The 19,863-nt window shown below is 41.8% G+C and overlaps 1 protein-coding gene across 1 annotated transcript in view; it reads left to right on the top strand.

Moving 5' to 3' along the window:
* ERC1 (ELKS/RAB6-interacting/CAST family member 1) overlaps window positions 1-19,863 on the top strand; it is a 3,640,161-nt gene that overhangs the window by 596,075 nt on the left and 3,024,223 nt on the right. The window lies entirely within an intron of this gene.

The following is a 19,863-nucleotide window of genomic DNA, read 5'->3' on the forward strand; positions in this document are numbered from 1 at the left end:
AAATGGGTAGCCTTGTCATTATTGAGTCATTTATTTTGTTTCATTGCTTATGGAAAAATGTTCAAAACTGCAAATTTAAAATGCAGTCTAGCAAATGGTGATGCATTAAACAAAGAATATAATTTAATACAATTGGGAAGATTAATTAAAGAACATATGCATTTATGTATATTGAATGTGGGATTCAATGCAGGTACATTGAATGCGAGTTTCAAGAGCAGAGAAGTTTACTGCTACTCATTCTAATTCTGTTTTCATTACAAGACTGTATTGTTTTGTTTAGCAAGTAGCTAACCGTGTTTGTGCTATAACATTTGAAGTAAAGGTTTTAAATTAAATCCAAATATTTGAAATCATTGTTGAAGTAAAGAAGACAATGGCACGTACACTGACAGGTTTGAACAGTGTTTTATTGTAACTGGGGAGCAAGAGGCAAGTAATGGGACACTGGAATGGCTGCTAGGGGCAGCCCTGGTCCATTACCCTGCCTAGGGCCCCATTTAACCATGAGCCATCTCTGGTCCCTGGTAGTCTGGCTTATTTGACATTATTGCTGAGTTGTATTTAGTTTTTACTTTAACTTTCCTAGCATGCAGTTTACTGACAGAGCTACAACTGTCTTTACATACTTTCTTCTTGTTTATGGAGGACCTAAGACATTGGCTTTCCTTCACCCTCCTTCACCCTTTTAGTCAAGTATAATCTGCAGTCTGTGTATGCCTTACAAACTCATCTGCAGAAAGTATGTAGTCTGTTCTCTCGCACAATTAATTATGTGGTTATCTCTCAGTTGATATGATGTTTGTCATCCAGTTTTCAACTGGTGGATCTCTGATTCGACCTCAGCCACTTCTAAAGATTTTGATCTGTAGCGCAAGCTCTTCGCCTTACCTGTAATCCTCCTCACTAATGGAATAACTTCAGATCTCAGCAAATTGATGTGGTCTCCATAGCTCTGGTGTTTTTGCAGCGTTCTTCTTCTTTTGGCTTTTCCCGGTTAGGGGTCGCCAAAGCGGATCACCCATCCACTCAGCGTTGGAATTAGTGAATTTTAAATTCTTGATGATAAATTTATACTTCAATCCCTCTCTAGTTCATCCTCCTTCTCTGAAATTAGAGCATATGTGAAAAAAAAGCTGCTTATTTTCCCTGTCTTAATTTGACATAGGTCTTCTGCACTTAAACTTTCCCTCCAATTGTTACCTGTGTTCACATATCTATTTTTGTACCATTGCTTGTAATTTTAATACTTTACAATTGTTGATAAACTCCTTTTCTTGTATGTCTGTCTGTTCTGTCCTTGTTCCCTTATTTTAGGGTGAGATATTATCTGATAAGCTGACCGATTTTAAAAAATGCACCTCCTGTGGACACAAAATATGAAACTCCGATCCCCACCAGGAGTGTGTGTACTGCTTGGGCTCTTCTCATCTAGACACTGACTGTGAGATATGTACAGGTTTCAACCACCGTGCACTAGTTGAATACTGCAGTAAGTTGGTTTTGAAGGGTCTTTTACCTTCAAAGTGTTCTGCTTCTGTCTCTGCTGGAGCTCCCCTTTCCAAGAATCCTCCTAAGAGGGCCAAAGGAGATACACATAGATCAAGAATAAGGAGGGAAGGAAACTATTCCCTAATCATTCTTCTCTGCTATTTCTGGTTCAACACCAACAGATCTGACAACTTCCAAGTCCAAGTCTCTGGCTCGCTGTGCCTCCTCCTTTACCCTGGAGCCAGTAACTTTTCTTCTTCCAAGAGACTCTAAGAAGAGCTTCCATTCCACCTTCAACCTCATTGTCTCTCGGGTCGTCTAGGAGCCTAACTGAAGCTGATGTGGAAAGGATGGTGAGGAAGGTTATCTGGTTCCAGATTCAGTTAGAAATTATATAGGTTCAGTCTCCCATTGGACGTGTGAGCTAGCCATTGGTCCCTATCCAGTTGCCTGCTCCTACTTTGATCTGACCTTTCGATTTTAGAACCATTGCACCTGAGAATCCAGATTCTGTCTGTCGGATCTGTAGGCTTTTTCTTCTTTTGACTCTATCTCTTAATCCAGTCAACTCCGACCTTGTTGGTGCCAGAGGGGTCTTGGAGCTGAAGTGTCAGTGACAGATCTAGCTGGTTAGGGTCAACTCATTGCCCTCAAAACCATCTTTTCCTTTCAGAGCCTCGGTGCTAAACAGCTTTGCTCTGAATTCTGCCTTGAGATAGTCATAGTGATACTCTGAGCTGTCCTAGACAGCTGTCTTTGGCTTCTGCAAGGGTGGCTCTTACTTTTCCCATGTCTTTGGCCTTTGAGGTAGTAGAGAGAGCTCTCTCCGCTTCTGCATATAAGACGTGTGCTTCCCTAGGGTCCGCCCCTTTCTCAAATGTCTGCTATGGTCTCGGAACCTATACATCCTGTCATATCGGAGCAACTGGCCCGTACAAGTCTTGAGGCAGTCCTGTTTCAGGACTTGGCTCACACTTCCGAGTCTCTTGAACACCCCACCAGAGAGCTCACTCAGACGTGTGTGCACAAGAGAAGGCAATTAGATTTCCCACAGGAATCCCTCACAGAAGACACTGACTTCAATGAGGGGAAGGGTCTCCCAGATCACCCCATCACATGCCTCCTTCAGTGAAATACTCGTGCTTTTGACACACAAAGGTGGATTGGTTTTCTCACCCCCCGTCCCAAGAAGAGTCCATGTTTCTTGAGGCTTTCAGAGCTGGCTTAGCTACATTCTGAGTCGTCCCCCTGTCAGATGAAATGGTAGACCTCATCTACTGTTGGGCATGGAAGGATCTGAATGTCATGGAGCCAGTCCCCAAAAGACATGATATACTTTGTTGCATCTAAGGATTGGGCCCACTGGAGCAAGGGTCTTTAGTAGATGCTGTCATGGAAGCAGCAGTGACCAAGAAAGAACTTGCAGAGCAAAGTTTTACTGTTCGTCCTCCCAACAGAGAATCAAGGGCATTGGACAGGTTTGGGAGACACATGTATGCATCGGTGACCTTTGTCTTTTGGTCACTGAACTATTTGGTATGTCACAGGATTTCAGAAGGACATTATCAAAGAGTTTTCCAATGCCCTCTCTGGGTCCATATCTGTGGAGGACAAGAAGACTGTTTCTACGCAACTGGCCACCCTACAGTCCCAGTCAAACACCTCTATGAGGCTCATTACACATGCTTCAGAAGGTGCTTTGAGAGGTGTGGGTTCAGGAAAAACTGTGAGACTGCATGCCTGGATGCACCTTTGTGACTTTGCAGAGCCTTTCAAGTCATCGTTCATCCGTGCTCCATTTCAAGAAGCTAGAAATGAGGACAGAGTCCAACTGGGCATTCCTAGACTTGTAGAAAGCATATGAAAAGGTCCCAAAAAGCTAATCTGGGCAGTACTGCTGTGATTTGAAGTCCCGGAAACATTGGTAGAATTAGTGCAGGCTATGTACAAGGACCCAATGACTTAAGTATGAACAGTGTTCGGCCTCACAGAGTGGTTCCCAGTGGGAGTGAGTGTACATCAGGGTTCAGCTCTGAGCCCACTGCTGTTCATACTGGTGATGGACTACATTAGCAAACAGGTTGGAGGGGACAGATCACCAGAGCTGTTGTATGCAGATGATGTAGCAGTACAGGCAGACTCTGAGCTCGAACTTCAGCAAAGGGTAGGAGAATGGAATGCAAATCTGAAGGCCCATGGCATGAAACTAAGCACAGATAAGATGGTGGTAATGGCAGCAAATTGGGGAAATCAGAAGAAGCTGAGAATAGAGATAGAAGGGAAGATAGTTTAACAGGTAAACAGCTTCAAGTATCTAGGAGAGGTGGTTGAGGAGAAGGGTAGTCTGAATGAAGAGGTCAAATCTAGAATCAGAGGGGCTGCAGCCAACTGGCATAGAGTATCAGGTGTAGTCTATGACAGTAGAATGCCAAAGAAGCTGAAAAGCAAGGTGTACAAGACAGTGGCGCGACCAGTACTACTGTATGGTACAGAAACCTGGGCAGTAAAGACAAAACAGTTGAAGCTAGACATGATGGAAATTAAGTGCTTGAGAAAGGTGGTAGGATGCACACTGTGGGACAGACGAAGAATTGAGGACATAAGAGCAGAAGCCAAAGTAGCTCCAATTGCAGAAAAGATCAAAGAGAACAGATTACGGTGGTTTGGGCACGTGTAGAAAAGCAGAAGACATTCTGGTGAGGAAGATTTGGGACAGACAGAAGGAAGGTAAGAGGAAGCAAGGACATCCAGCAAAGAGGTGGCTGGATTATGTGAAAGAAGATCTGCGACAATCAGGCATGAGTGTTGAAGAAGTCAGGAGTGTGGCACTGAATCGAGAGAGTTGGCGACATTTAACACGATACCCCGACCCCATTTAGAAAAAATAGGAAAAAGGGGCTGATGATGATGATGTTCCTCAGTGGTCCCTTTGGATCTACCTTATTTGGTCCCAGCTTTAAAGAAACCCTGTCTAGGAGTGAACAAGTTAGGAAGACTTTTTTGCCATAGGGATCCATTTTTCTATGCCTTAGTCTTTTTTGCAGACTCAGAGAGGTGGCAGGAAACTATAGATGTTCTTCGTATTTCACTGTTGCAGTCATAACATTTGGGTTATCCCTGCCAGGGTAGCCCTCGGCCGGCCCGAATACCAGAGACTTAGTATTTCTGCGTCAGTTGCTGTTGCTTCAGGACTAACGTCAGGTCGTCAGTAGTATATAGTAAGGCAGCCGACGCCATTACATCAGTCTTTCTTCATAGGTGGATACTAGGCTATCAGCCCAAGTGCCTAAGTAAGCCTAGCCAACAAGGTTCCCTGGCTTACACCACCCAAGAAAGTTACTTTCCTGTGCCCCTGTCAAGCAGAGCCACAGAAGTGATCTCTGGGGTATATTTCCTATTTCCCATCCACTCATCCAGATTTTTCTTGAAGAGTGCTAATGAGGAACTTTGCTTGACATAGATGGGTAGCTTGTTCCAGAATTTGGAAAGTCTCTGGGACAGGAATCTATCCCTCACCTTGTCCTGTTTATTGTGGTGACAAGGTTTAGGTCCCCAGAGCATGTAGCTCAGAGGGATTGGGATTTTTTTAGGTGTAGCATGTCCAACAGCTCTAAGTTTGACATAGCTTTATATGTTAGGCAGAGATCACCTCTTGAGTAGGCGATATGCTACGGAGTAAAGCTGGAATTTTTTGAGATGGTCAGTGTAGGGCATCTATTTGAGGCCAGTAATCCTCTTTGTGAGGTAATTCTGTGGCGTTTCCAGCTGCTGCAGATGTCTTGTGAGGTACATTCCAAAAGGGGCGTTGTACTCTATAATGGGTCTAATGAGTGTCAAGTAGAGGGGAACAATGACCTCTTTTTTCCTGGATGAGAACCCTTTTGTGATGAAGTGTGCCACGTAGAAGGATTTCCTGACTACTGTGGTGATGTGATTATCAAAGGAGAGACTAATGTCAACCTGGGTCCCAAGATCTCTTATCACACATTCGGCATAGTAGACTGCCACCCATGTGGTAGTTCATGGGTACTGAGGTTTTACCAAAGGGGAGGACAATGCACTTTTTGGCATTGAGCTTGAGGCCATGGCTCTGACACCAGGCATCTGTCTCAGTGAGACCCTTCTGTAGGATGTCCACATCATTTGGGGACTCTACTATGGCTCCTAGTTTGCAGTCATCTGCAAACTTAGTTAGCCAAAGGCCTTCTCTGTTAGCCTGTACTTCAGAGAAGTAAATAAAACAGGAGCGGTCCCAGGACTGAACCCTGTGGTACTCCACTTGTCACTGGTTTGAAGTCAGATTTGGAGTCTGTAACTTTTACAGTGTGGGTTCTGTCAGTGAGCCACTTGGCAACCCATCTTGTTATGTAGGGATTTATACCTAGTTTAGTGAGTTTAGCTATAATTCCAGAATGGGGGATGGTGTTGAAAGCCTTGGCGAGGTCAAGATAGGCTGTGTGAACCAACTTACCCTCGTCTACGGCTTTGGTAACTGCCTCAAAGAAGTCGATCAGGTTCAGGAGGCATGATCTGCCTTTCACAAACCCGAACTGGGTGGGGTCCAGAGTGTGGAGGTTACAAATGTCTTTGAGTTCCATGATGATACTTTCCATGGCCTTACAAACCAGGCTTGTCAGGCTAATAGGGCGATAGTTCCCGAGATCAGTGGTGGCTCCCCCTTTGTGGAATGGGATAACTTGCTGTGCACCATTCAGTGGACACAAAGCCTGACATGAGGCTATGATTGAACATGGTGCTTAGGTGGGGGGCCAGTTTGTTCTGAAGTTCATGTAAAACGCAGCCTGGGATGTTGTCCGGTCCCATGGATGCTGTGTTTTTGGCTTTAGAGAGTGCAGCTTTTACCTGCGTAGTTGTGATTACAGGGACTCTGTGTTCTTCCTGTACAGATATGGGCCCTTTAGGGGGTGAGAGGGGGTAAAGTTAGCACTGAACCTATCTGCCAGGATGTTGGCAATATCAGTTGGTTCTGTAATTTTCATGCCGTTGTGCTGTAACTCAGAGCAGATCTGGGTATTGCCATTGATATTCTTGACATAGCTGTAGAATGCTTTGTGGTTGTCCCTAGAATCAGTGGCGATTTTGTTTTCGTAGCTAGCTTTGGAGAATCTTATAAGGAATCTCAGCTTCTTACTGAGGCTGACCAGAGAGTTCCTCCACTCATGGGATTTTATTCTCTTTTGCAACGGTTTCTTCCTTCTGTTGTAGAGTTTATTTATGGCAGGGGACCAACAGATTGGCTTTCTTTTTTTGGAGGATAGTGTCTTGGTTCTGTTTGGGATAGCATGATCCATGCACTCGTATAAGTGCTTTATAGAGTGCATTTGTGTAGGATTCAGTAGTCGTAACTGTATTGTCCATCTGCATGGGTGTCATGAAGTTCGCCACTTCTGTCTTAAGAAGCATGAAGTTGACTTTGGAGAAATTTTTTACCGTGGTTTCCTTAATGGGAGTGGGGGCAGGATGTGGATATCCGGGGTGATTAGCTTATGGTTGGATCTGACCAACGAGGAGTTGACTTCAGATGTGGAACACCAGTCACTCATGTTGGTAATGACTAGGTCTAGGATATTGTTGCCCCTGGTGGGGGTGTGGATAAGTTGATCCAGGGCATTGGAATTTATGAATTCCAGAAAGCGTTGAGCGAAGGAGTTGGTACATGAGTAGTTTTCCCAGTTAATGGTGGGGTAGTTGAAATCTCCTATTATTAGGGTGTTTGGTTAAACCCTAATATTTTCCAGTATATCAAGAAAAGAGGAGTGGGAATCCTGGGGCATGGTTGGGGATCTGTAGCAAGCTACAGTTTGGATTGCAGTTTTGCCCAGAGTTAGTTGCACTTGGATAACCTCGGATGCATTATTCTGAGCAACTAGCCTGGAGGTGTGGATATCCTTAATGAATATGGACACACCTCTGGCTTTGGTGTTTGGTCCAGGTTAGGTGGCTGAAGAGTATGGTATAAGTTATAGCCTGGTAATGCAGGGGTACTCTCTGGAGTGTTGAACCAGGTCTCAGCTACTGCACAGATATCCATGTTCTCCATTTTAAGGAGTGCCTTGAGGGAGTGCATTTTGAGATTTAGACTTCTAGCATTGAGTAGCATTACCCTCAGTTTTTGCTCGCCTGTTCCTGTTACGGTGTGAATTTGTCATTTGAACCTTGCCTAAAAAAGGCACTATAGGGGCGGCAAGAGCCTTATCCAGTATCCGGAATCCCAGGGTGAAAGGTGCAGGCCATCTGTGGCAAAGCATCGTGGTCTGTCGACCATGTCATCCCAGGCAGACAGATACTGGATCCCTTTAGAATGACACCAGAAGCTTAGCCAATTGTTGAAGTCAATCATTTTGTCCTTGTACTGCGGTATCATTCTGGGCGATGGCAGGATGCTAATTAGGGCTAGAGTCATACCTGCCTGGGCTACAAGATTGGAGAGCTCTTCCATGTCTCTTTTCATGTAGTCCAGGGAGGTGCGTCTCAGGTCATTCACACCAACATGGACAATGACAGTCATATTTGTACTTGTTGTGGAGTGACCTGAGTGCGTTAGTTATGTGGCAGTTCCTGGCATCCGACAGGCAGCTGACAGTAGCCTTCTCCTTGTTTAGCCTGGTGAGTGGGACATCATTGTGCCTGACTAGAGAGTTACCTATAACTAGTGTGTTGGGTACGTTGTTTTGCCTTATGGGCTGTGGTTGAGTGGCACACTGAATCTGTGGGCTATGTGTCATTTGTGTTGTTAGGGGATGGAGGTTGCTTGCGTTTCTGCTTTGGAGGTCTCTGTTGCTTGAGCAGATTATTATGGAGATCCTCCATGAATGTAAGTGTTTCAATGTGTGCATTTTGGTGGTGTAGGTTTAGTGGGACTGTGTGATGAGCATGGTGTGTGTATCTTGCTATGGACCCTGAAGCAGAAGCAGTTCGCATGAGTGCCGGTCGGCCACTACCCGAGTTTCATCTACAGAATTGAAGTCTTCTAAAGCTAAGTACGCCATTGGGGATCCTTTTTTCTTGAACTAACTGATGTTGGAAAAAGTTAGTAATGGTCTTGCCTGCGGAAAGCAAATACCACACCGAGACTTTCATTCTTACTTCGTCACTTGTTTAGGCCCAGACCACGACACCCCCCATTGTAGTTTCTGTGCTTTGTTCAATGCCAGAACTATCCGTCGTTGGGCCCTTATTGTAGCTAGATATTTTCGTTTACATTCCTCAAATTCCGATATGGCTTCGGTAAGCCATCCAACAGCAGATCTTCTGAAAAAAAATTTAAGGTAAAGACAGAGACAGACCACACAGGTTCAAACCTACTGATGACACTTCTGTTAAGCTAGTAGTCATTTCTCTAGTCCTCAGTGAGGCGCTTCTGCAGCCCATGATGCCCACTTCTGTGGATTTGCAGGCCACTACCTAGACCATTTCGGAGTCTGGTATGCTGCAAAACTCTTCTTCGACCTAAGGATCATGTGGTCATCTCTACCTTGGACTGGTTCGGAGCTGCTGAGCAGGCACCGGCTTCTGAGGAAGTCCTTCGCACTACCAATTCTCGACACAAACTGACGTCTTCTTTCGCAACTACCATTCTTTTGAATATGACCAAGTTTCTTAGGCCTAGGGTACAAACCACACCCAAGAAACCGATGACCCAATCTCAGGCACCTGCTTCCTTGCCTCAGTCTCAAATGCTTAAAATGGCAGAAGACCTTATCATGCTGATCAGGGGAAGCCAAGCTACTCCCTCTAAATGGAAGAGAGATCTGTCCCCTGTAGTTTTGTCTGAACAAGGGTCAGATGACTCTGATGCATCTGAATATGAAGACATGGAGCCCCTCTCTACTTATGAGGATTCTGATGCAGAAGATTCCATCCCTTCAGCTTCTCCCCCAGAGGACTTTTCCTTTGGGGAAACCCTTCATACCTTAAGGGACCATTTCCAGTGGGAGAGTCAAGACTACCCTCAGTCTAAAAAGAGACTCAGGGAATTCTTAGATCTTCCACAACACAGACCCTTGGCCCATCTCCCCAGTCCTGGATGTTGTGGAGGATGTTTTCCTGGAATCCAACTTGACTCCTGACACCCTCCCTCCTGCACCCAGAAAGCCAGATAGGTACTATAGAGTCCCTGACTCTCTCAAATTTCTTTTCAAAAATCCTACTGCTTACCCTGAGGTAATTTCTCAGAGGCCTAAAGGGATTAAAGCAACTGCTGCTAAGAATCCCACCCTTCAGATAGGGATTCCCGAACACTAGACAGATGGGGTAAAAAGGTATACACCTCCGCTACTCTTGCTGTCAGGGCACTAAATTGTCAGTTCCATATGCTAAAATTTCAGCAGCATACCCTGGAACTCCACAAAGAAGAAATGTCTTCCTTTCCTGCTTATGCTGAATATAAAGAGTTACAAGAGTTAATGCATTCTGCAAGACAAGTAACTAAACACACGTGGCACTGTGGTTTTGATGCTTTAGAAGCTTCTTGCAGGGCAACAGTCACTGGATCTGTCATTAGACGTCATGCATGGCAACAGTCACTGGATCTGTCATTAGAAGTCATGCATGGCTTAAGTAATAGCCCCAGCCAGACCATATCAAATCTAAATTGTTGGATGCCCCCTTGCACAAAGACAACTTATTTGGCACTAAGGCAGAAGAGGTCTTAAAAAAGATGGAATAAAAAGCAAAATATTTGCAGACAGTTAAGGATTTCTTACAGGTCCAGCAGGCATTGTCCCACCAAGCACTGGTCCTTTACTTTTCCCAGTAAGCCAATCCAGCCCAGACCCCAGGGAACCAGACCCCCCAGACAGCAGCCACAGGGAATGCAGAGATCTAAGCAGTGGACTACCTCCACTTCAAAACCAGGGAGTTCTAAGCCACCCCCTTATGGTAAGAACTCACAATGACTCACCTCCCCCACCCCCTCCCTCTGCCCACCTTCACTTACCCCCTAGGAGGAATCAATCTTTTGTCATTTTGGCCAACCATGCTGTGACCTTTTGACTTCCCCTCTCAACTCAAAGTGCAGCAAGTACTTTGCCATGATCCCTTCAGAAGGGGAGACCTAGTCTATGATTGGTCCTCTGGACTCTTATACACTTTTCCTCGTGTTCCACTGATCCCAAAATTCCTACAGAAAACATTGTACCAGAAGTGCAAAGTAATCCTTATTGCTGCTTCCTGGCTTCAACAAGTATGGTTCCAATTTCTACCAAGCTATCAAAACACAATTGGGTGATTAAATCTAGACAGAATCGCAAGAGTAATGCAAAGTAAAATAAGATGAGAATTCTCCCAGAAACAGGACGGTCAAAGTTAAACATCTTCATTACGCCAGTACAACACTTTTGCTAACAGCTTTTTCAGACATAGTAAAGTTAAAGCATACATTCTTTATATACAAGAATAAAATCACATGACCTTTTTACAGCCTTAAAAATTTAAAGTGACAAACTCTAATTCACCTTGTTCTGCAGTTCTTTTAAAATAGATCCAGTACTAACTGTTCCATTTCAACCAAGGAACTGCATGAGCTGTAAATCTAGTAATCCACTTTGTTTCCTTCTCAGTCATATTAATTAAATCTCATCCTCTGATTTGCTCATAAGTAACTTGCAAAATCATAAATTTAAACTGATGTGCTGTGTTTGTCTCACTTATATGTTTATATAATGCGTTGGTTTGTACTTTCCTATTAATTTCATATAAATTATTTCCTATTCATTCTTTCATATTACTATTAGTTTTTCCTGTATAATATGCCTCACATGCTTCACATTTGGCCATATAAATTAGATTTTTGTCACATGTTCCATAAGCATGTAATGTAAATGTATTGCTATATACTGGTAGTGTTATATATTTTTCACTATATATATGAATACGGTGGACACATTTATTGCATTTAAAAGTTTTTTTTTGTTATTCCTTAATACATTATTAGCTCTTAACTGTTCTTTATAACAAAATTTGTCTTTCATATTAAAACCTCTTTTAGATCCAGAACTTGGTTCTTTCTCTAATGCATTCTTTAATACAGTGATATGATATATTAAGGACCAGTGCTTCTTAATTATATTCTTAACACCCTTGGTATTCTTATTATAAGTAGTATACGTCTACATCTAATGTTGTATGTTGGCGCTTTATTAATTATATTGTTTGATTCTGAAAAAAATAGGTCTAAATTCTGCATTTCTTCTTTCCTTAATTTCTTGTCCTATCATATTAATATGTTCTGTTATAACCTCTTAATTGTCTTTTCCATCTGATAATTCATATTGACATCTATTGTATTCAGCTTTGCTATGTGTAACATCTGATTTTTGACATTATTAAAAATGAAAGTGGGGTGCATACTGGTCCTATTTAAGTATTTAATGTTACCTACTTTCTATACAAGGTGGTCTCTAGTTTTCCATATTTATTCTTAATGTTCTATCCAAAAAAATTATCTGAGTACGTTGTACTGTTTTCTTAAATGTTAGAAAGTCCATTGTATTGTTTATGTAATAATTAAACTCATCCAGTACTGCTAAAGTCCCCCCATATCAAAAAAAAAAAATTTGCATAATATGGATTCATATTTTCAGAAAGAACCATTTTCCCAAACATACATAGCAATATTTGCATGTGTGTTGGCTACTGGGATACCCATTGCCATCCCCTTATTCTGCTTAAAATATCGTTTCTAAAACATGAAAATCTTTAGTCCAAATTACACTTAACAGTTCACGTATTATACTAATATGTGCATTACTATAATAAGTTAAGGACGATAAGTGCATCCTTATATATTCAGTTCCTTCCTTTATAGGTATTGACGTAAACAATGTGTCTACATCATAGGTAGGTACTAGGCTATCTGCCCGAAGGCATTTATAAGCCTAGCCAGAATGTGTTGGCTTTCGCCGCCCCCTTAGATTAGTTCCCTGTGCCTCTGTCCAGCAGATCCACTGAAGTGATCCCCAGGGTAAATTTTGTTTCCCATCCACTCGTCAAGGTTTTTCTTGAAGAGTGCTAGTGAGGAGCTCTGCCTAACGTAGATTGGAATCTTGTTCCAAAGCATGGGAAGTCTCTGGGACAGGAATCTATCCCTCCAGCACATCCTATTTATTGTTGTGGTGAGATTTAGATCCCTAGAGCGTGTGACTCGAGGGGATTTGGTTTTCTTTAGATGGAGCATGTCCATCAATTTTGGGTTGGACATGGCCTTGTATGTCAGGCAGAGATCACCTCTGAGTAGGTGGTATGCAACCGAGTACACCTGGAGTTTCTTCAGTCAAGCTGCATAGGACATTTGTTTGAGGCCAATGATCCTCTTGGTGAGTTACTTCTGTGGTCTTTCCAGCTGTTGCAGGTGTCTTGTAAGGTACATCCCAAATGGGACGTTGTACTCTACGATGGGTCTGATGAGTGATTAGTAGACCTCTTTTGATCTGGATGCGAACCCTTTTGTGATTAGGTGGGCCACATAGGATTTTCTAACCACTTTGGCAATGTGATTATCAAAGGAGAAATTACTATCCACTTGGGTCCCCAGATCCCTTATTACATCTTCCATGTTTAGGGGACTACCACCTATGTGGTAGTTTGTGGCTACTTTGTTTTTTCCAAAGGGGATGACTATGCACTTTTTGGCATTTAGCTTGAGGCCATGATTTTGACACCAGGTATCCGTCTCAGTGAGACCCTTTTGGAGGATGTCTCTGTAAGCCGGAGAGTCAATTATAGCCCCTAGTTTGCAGTCTGCGAACTTGGTCAGCCATAGTCTTCCTGTGCTTGCCTGTACCTCTGAGAAGTATATGCCAAACAGGAGGGGTCCTAGGACTAAGCCCTGGGGAATGCCACTTGTAACCGAGTCGGACCTAGCTCCTGCAACTCTCACCATGTGGGTTCTGTCCATGAGCCAGTTGGCTTGTGACATAGGGGGTTTATGTTCAGGTTGGTGAGCTTGTCTAGAATACCAGAATGGGGAATGGTGTCAAAGGCCTTTGCGAGGTCTAGGTATGCTGTGTGTACCACCTTTCCCTCGTCTATAGCCTTGGTAACTGTCATAAAGAAGTCCACCAGGCTTAGGAGGCATGATCTGCCCTTAACAAAGCCGAACTGGGTAGGGTCCAGTGTTTGGAGGTTCCTAATGTCTCTGTTAATGAGTTCCATGATGATGCGCTCCATAGCCTTGCAGACCAAGCTTAGTCAGGCTTATAGGGCGATAGTTCCTGGGGTCTGTTGTGGTTTCACTTTTGTGGAGCGGAATAACCATTGCTGTGCGCCACTCTTATGTATCCTGTGGAGAGTCTGAGTTTGAACAGTGTGTTTAGTTGAGGGGTTAGATTGTCTTTAAGCTCATGTAGAACGCAGCCTGGGACACCGTCCGGTTCTATTGATACTGTGTTTTTGGCTTTGGAGAGGGCTGTTTTAACCTGTCTGTGATTTCAGGGGCTCTACATTCTTCTGGTATGGTTATGGGCCCTTTTGGGGTTGAGAGGGGGGGTGAAGTTTGCACTGAACCTGTCTGCCAGGATGTTGGCGATATCGGTCGGTTCAGTGTATTTTGTGCCATTCTGCACTAACTCCGAGCATTGCCACTTAGCTTCTTGACATAGCTAAAAAATGCCTTGTGGTTATCTTTGGAGTCCTTGGCAATTTTTCTTTCGAAGCTAGCCTTGGATGATTTTATGAGGGATCGTAGTTTCTTGCTAATACTGATCAGGGATGTCTTCCCTTCTTGGGATTTTACTCTTTTCTGTACTAGTTTCCTCCTGTTGTATAGCTTGTTTATGGCAGGGGTCCACCAAACTGGTTTCCTTTTCTTGGAGGAGTGAGTCTTGGTTTTGCTTGGGATAGCACGATCCATGCATTCTTGTAGGTGCCCGTAGAATGCATTAGTAAAGGATTTTGCAGCTTGGACAGCAATATCCTTTAGCATGGGGGTTTTGAAACTTTCCACCTCGGTCTTAAGTAACGTGAAGTTTGCTTTTGAAAAGTTTTTCACTGTGGTTTCCTTGACCGAGGGTGGGGGCAGAATGTGGATATCCAGAGTGATTTGTTTATGGTCAGATCTAACCAGCGAGGGGTTGACCTCCGGTGTGGAACACCGGTCGCCCATGTTGGTGATGACCATGTCCAATATGTTGTCATCTCTGGTGGTAGTGTTGACCAGTTGATCCAGGGCATTGAGTTTATAAATTCTAGGAAATGTTGGGCAAGGGAGTTAGTACTTGAGTAGTTCTCCCAGTTAATGTTCGGGTAATTGAAATCACTCACTATTAGGGTGTTTGGTAAGACCTTTATGTTTCCCAATGTTTCCAGAAACACGGAATGGGGGTCCTGGGACATGGTGGGTGATTTGTAGCAAGCTACAATTTGGATTGCACTTTTGCCCGTTGCTGCACGTGGATGATCTCTGAAGCATCGTGCTGTGCCACTAACCTGGAGGTGTGGGTATGCTTGATGAATATGGATATGCCCCCGCCTTTTGTATTTCTAACATTGCTAAATAACATTCTGTTGAATATTTGTTTTCGGACCATTCAAATAATTGATGTAAAAATCAGAAGCATGTCTTACAATAGTTTCTAAATCATACAAGCCCATTTTCAGCTGTGAATCTAAATAGCTGGAGATAGGTTCATTTATCCATCCCTGTGCCAAAACAATGTGTTTCATGGGTGGATGATGTGTTGACTTGTGTATCTTTGAGACTCCATATATTACAGTAATCCTAGGTGAAATTGTTCGTAAGTATTGTATCAGTTCTAAATGTATTTGTCCATCCAAATGCAGATCATATAATACATTATTGACTTTATTTCCATACTTTCCTTTTTCATGATCTTATTATAATCACTTGTATTCAGCATAGCTAAATTTGTTTGATATAATAATCAATGTCTAAAACTACTATACCACCTCATTTATCTGCACATTTGATTGCTATGTGCGGGTTGTTAATGTTTTACAGCTTTTGTTTGTTCATATGTGAGATTATAAAAGGTCTTTTTATATTTTTCATATACATTTCATATATATTATGTTCTACCGCCTTTTCAAAAGCTAAAACCATCAGGTTGCTTACTGGTATAAAACTACTTTTTCGCTTATTTTGGTGAAAGCTAACTTTATTTTGTTCATCAAAAAGTATTCTTAAGTTTAAAGATCTTACAAAGAATTTAAATTCCAATATTATCTTTACAATATCAACATTTCTAGCCAGTATAAATATTAGCCCCTTGTTTAAAATGTTTAATTCAGTTTCTTTTAAGACATAAAATGACAAATACCAGGTTGTGAGATCCATTTAATTCCTGGTTTGTCTCCTCTTTACTAGGTGTCAGTTCACTTTCTTCCCCTGGGTATTGCTGAGATAACTCTTTGTCCTTTGTTTTTGCTGAGGAAGTGGAAGTGGCTCCTGTTGTAGATGTGGAAAATCCACAGGATCCAAAGCTGAAAAAATATTAGAATCTGTCATTGTCTTTTGCTGCTGTAGGTACAGTTGTTCCACCTCTTGCATCATCTCTGGCTCACGTGGTCATTTTTGTAGATGTGACTGCACACCTATTGTTGCTCACTTCGCATGGTCCACGCAAAAAACATACCAAATTTAAAATCATTAAGATCTCTTTTTATGTTACACTTCTTAGTTTCTGTCAGTCTACTCTCAAAAGCAACTGTTTGTTCCAGAGTCTTGTATAGTAGATTCCAGTGGGCATTCAATTCTGTATTAGTAATTTAGGTCTGCTTAAAGTTCTTCAATTTCTAGTTTCAGCTACTGTTCAACTGGTTCAAAAAATGTATTCATGGTCTGCAAGTATTGTAACAAATAGTTTTGCCAATGTTTCAATAACTCTGGATACTTATTACGATATGCTGGCATGTTAAGTTTCTGCAGCCCTCTCGGTACACTCTTGTTCTGTAGATCTGCATTAAAACTAAGACATTGCCATTGTAAACATTTAAATAATTGCATCTTGTGCTCAAACATCTCTAGCTTATTTTTATACTGCAACAAGAAATCCTAATTATGTACCATATTTCTGTCCCCTGATAACAAATGTTATCTAATCCTTGTAATAGTGGATTTTGCGACACCTCCGCCAAATGTCAAATAAGGATCAATGGTCATGAATGTAACAAGGGAATAACACTTGGACCATTCATGTCCTTCAGTTTGTACAAGTCCAAAAGTCAAACAAGCAATCAGAATACAATTAGGTGATAAATCCGGACAGAATCCCATGACTAATATCAAGTAAAATAAGATAAAAATTCTCCTGAAACCAGGATGGTCAAAGTTAAAAATACTTATCATGCTAGTACAACACTTAAGCTAATAGCTTCTTCAGGCATAATATAAGTTAAAAACATTCATCATTTATATACAAGAATAAAATCACATGACCTTTTCACAGCATTAAAAATTTAAAGTGACAGACTAATTCCCCTTGTTCTGCAATTCTTTTAAAATAGGTTTAATACTAACTGTACCATTTAAACCAGTAACTGCATGCGCTCTAAATCTAATAATCCACTTAGTTTCCTCCTCCTCAGTCATATTAATTAAATCTTCTCCTCTGATTTGCTCATAAATAACTTGCAAAATCATAAATTTAAACTAATGTGCTGTGTTTGTCTCACTTGTATGGTTATAAAATGTGTAAGTTTGAACTTTCCTATTCATTTCAGGTAAATTATCTCATATTCATTCTTTCAACTTATCATTAGTTTTTCCTGTCTAATATGTCTCCCATGCTTCACATTTAGCCAGATGAATTAGATTTTTTGTCACACATTGCAATTTCTTTGGCCTCATCTTGTGCACCCCCCCTTGGTTATTCAATCCTACCCAAGATCTTGTCTCACACCCATCAGGAATAACCCATCCAGACGTTCAGACCCACAAACTGACTGCATGGTTTCTCCAGTTCCAGTAATGCAAAGACATTCCAGGTTTTCATCGCCAGTCAGATACATCTTTATATCTTTGAAGGATTCTCTGAGAAAGGTGTATGAGAGTAAATGGAAAAGATTCTACCACTGGGGTGCCCAAAGACAACTAGATCCATTTTCAGCATCTGTTTCAGTTATTCTACACTTCTTGCTTCCATATTTAACAGTGGTGATATTTATTCAACTGCAAAGGTTCAGCTTGCAGCTATCTCCAATTTTTTTGTAGGACATAAATCTTCTTTGGCCTCATCTAGATTGTGTAAAGCCTTTCTTAAAGGTTGTTTCTTACTCCGACCACCTATCAAAGACTCTTCTCCTTCATGGGATCTAAGAATTCCCCTGCAAGCCTTGATTCAACCCACATTCGAACCAGCTGCCAAGACAGATTTGAAATCTTTGCGTTGGACAACTACTTAGCTGGTCCCAGTCACATCAGCCAGATGAGTATCAAAACTCCAGGCCATCTCATCCAGGACACCATATATAATTTTTCATAAGAACAAGGTTTATCTTTGTATGAATCCTTCTTTGTACCTATGATGGCTTCAGAAATAGCTATGAATCAGTTGGTCATCCTGTTTTCTTTCCAAAATTTTCTAATAAAGGAAGAGTACATGCTGTACCTTTTAGATGTGCATCGGTACCTTCAGTTCTTTCTGTATCCACAGAATGAAAGATTATATAAATTCAGACCAGCTGTTTATTTCCTTTCCAAAAGCCAAACTGGGAAAATCTATGTCAAAGGTGACTAGCCAAGTGGCTCACTGACTGCATTTCCTTTGTTTACAATGAAAATGGATTGACACTTCCTAGACCTCCTAAGGCCTATTCCACCAGATTGGTGGCCACCTCCTCTACTTTCTGGTCTAAAGTTTCTATAGATGTTATTTGTTGAGCAGTGACTTGGTCAAACTTGCATACATTTATTACTCACCACAAATCTGATATCTTGTCTAGGAATAGAGCAGTGCTCAGCTCCACTGTGCTCCAGAATATCCTTCCTTGAGAAGCACACTGTTTCTGTAGCTGTGGACTCTGTCCAATCGGTTTAGAAATGGATGAAGAAGAGCATCAGATATAAAAGTTAAGTACTCACCATAACTCTGCATCTGTGTTGTCTGCCTTTGTCCTTCTCATCCTCCCACTCTCCATCCCCCTTCTATTGCACAGGTTTTCTTTCCAATTCCCAAGACTCCTAGTTCGACATGAGGAATAATGCTTTGCTTGACTGATTGATGAGCTCCAACTCTCTTCTTTTTTTTTCTCCTACTTATATAGTTACCCCTAGGATGTTTTTATCTTTTTATATTGCTTTCATATGATAACCATTTGTACACACACATTAAAGAGAGGGCAAAATCTATCTGAAGTTATTCTGTCAGTGAGGAGGATTATAGCTAAGGGGAGGAACTTGAGATATGGGTCCAAGTCTTAAGTGGTGGCATAAGTTGGATCCGAGACCCATCGGTTATGAAGGACGGAAGCAGACAACACAGATACATACTTACAGTGAGTATGCAACTTTTATTTCTTAGCAATGTATTCTGGGATACTGTTTTACTTTCTGTTAGTAACAGTGTTTCATGCTCCTGTAGCCTGTTAAAATTTGGATCTGATCTTTGACCAAGAATCTCTTGCTGATCTGTAGTTGATTTAGATGCGATTCTTACAGAAGCCACCATTACAGTCTATGCTTCTAGTTCTCTCCTGAAGACGATGAAGATGGAACTCCCAACTGCAGATAAAATATGTTCTTACCATAAAGATAGGTCTGGATTGGCAGTTACATCTTCATCACTGTGCGCATCCCCTGTTTCATTGCATTGTCCTTTTGTGACCACTGCATTCTGTGCAGTTAGGCTTGAGTTGTGTTGTATCCTTCTGTTTATATGTTTATTTTTTTGATGTGCCTTAGTGCAGGTTTACAGAGAGCTGGAGAAGTGTCCAAGACTAAATGTCCTTAGTTGCATGGTGTTATGGGTAAAGAAAGAGGGTCCAGGTAGCCTGGGTAACTTTAGATGCCAAGCTAAGTCCCACTGGGACTGAAGGTCATCATGATAGGGCTGCTAACCCAGTTCTGTTGCTACAATAGGTACATGACTTTTTTTGTTTTGTTTTGTGATGGACAGTACATGCTGAAACAGATTAATTTTAATTTTTGAGTTACAGTTCATTACATGTATTTTCCAATAGAATGAAAGACGGTTATGTCAATTAAGTTCCATTATGCATGATTGTCACTGTAGAGTAGAAAATAACCATAACTATCTGACATGGGAGCTATTTTACAAATTAAAAATGTAAATCTGCTAGTAACTGCCACTGTTGCTGACTTGTGTGCATGCTGGATGTTATTAGAGAAAATATTTTCAAAGCTGTCATTGATGAACTTCTGAAGCATGCCATGCC

The sequence above is a fragment of the Protopterus annectens genome, chromosome 11.part0 (assembly GCF_019279795.1).
Source record: "Protopterus annectens isolate FY-2018-M chromosome 11.part0, PAN1.0, whole genome shotgun sequence".
Classification (NCBI taxonomy): Eukaryota; Metazoa; Chordata; order Ceratodontiformes; family Protopteridae; genus Protopterus; species Protopterus annectens.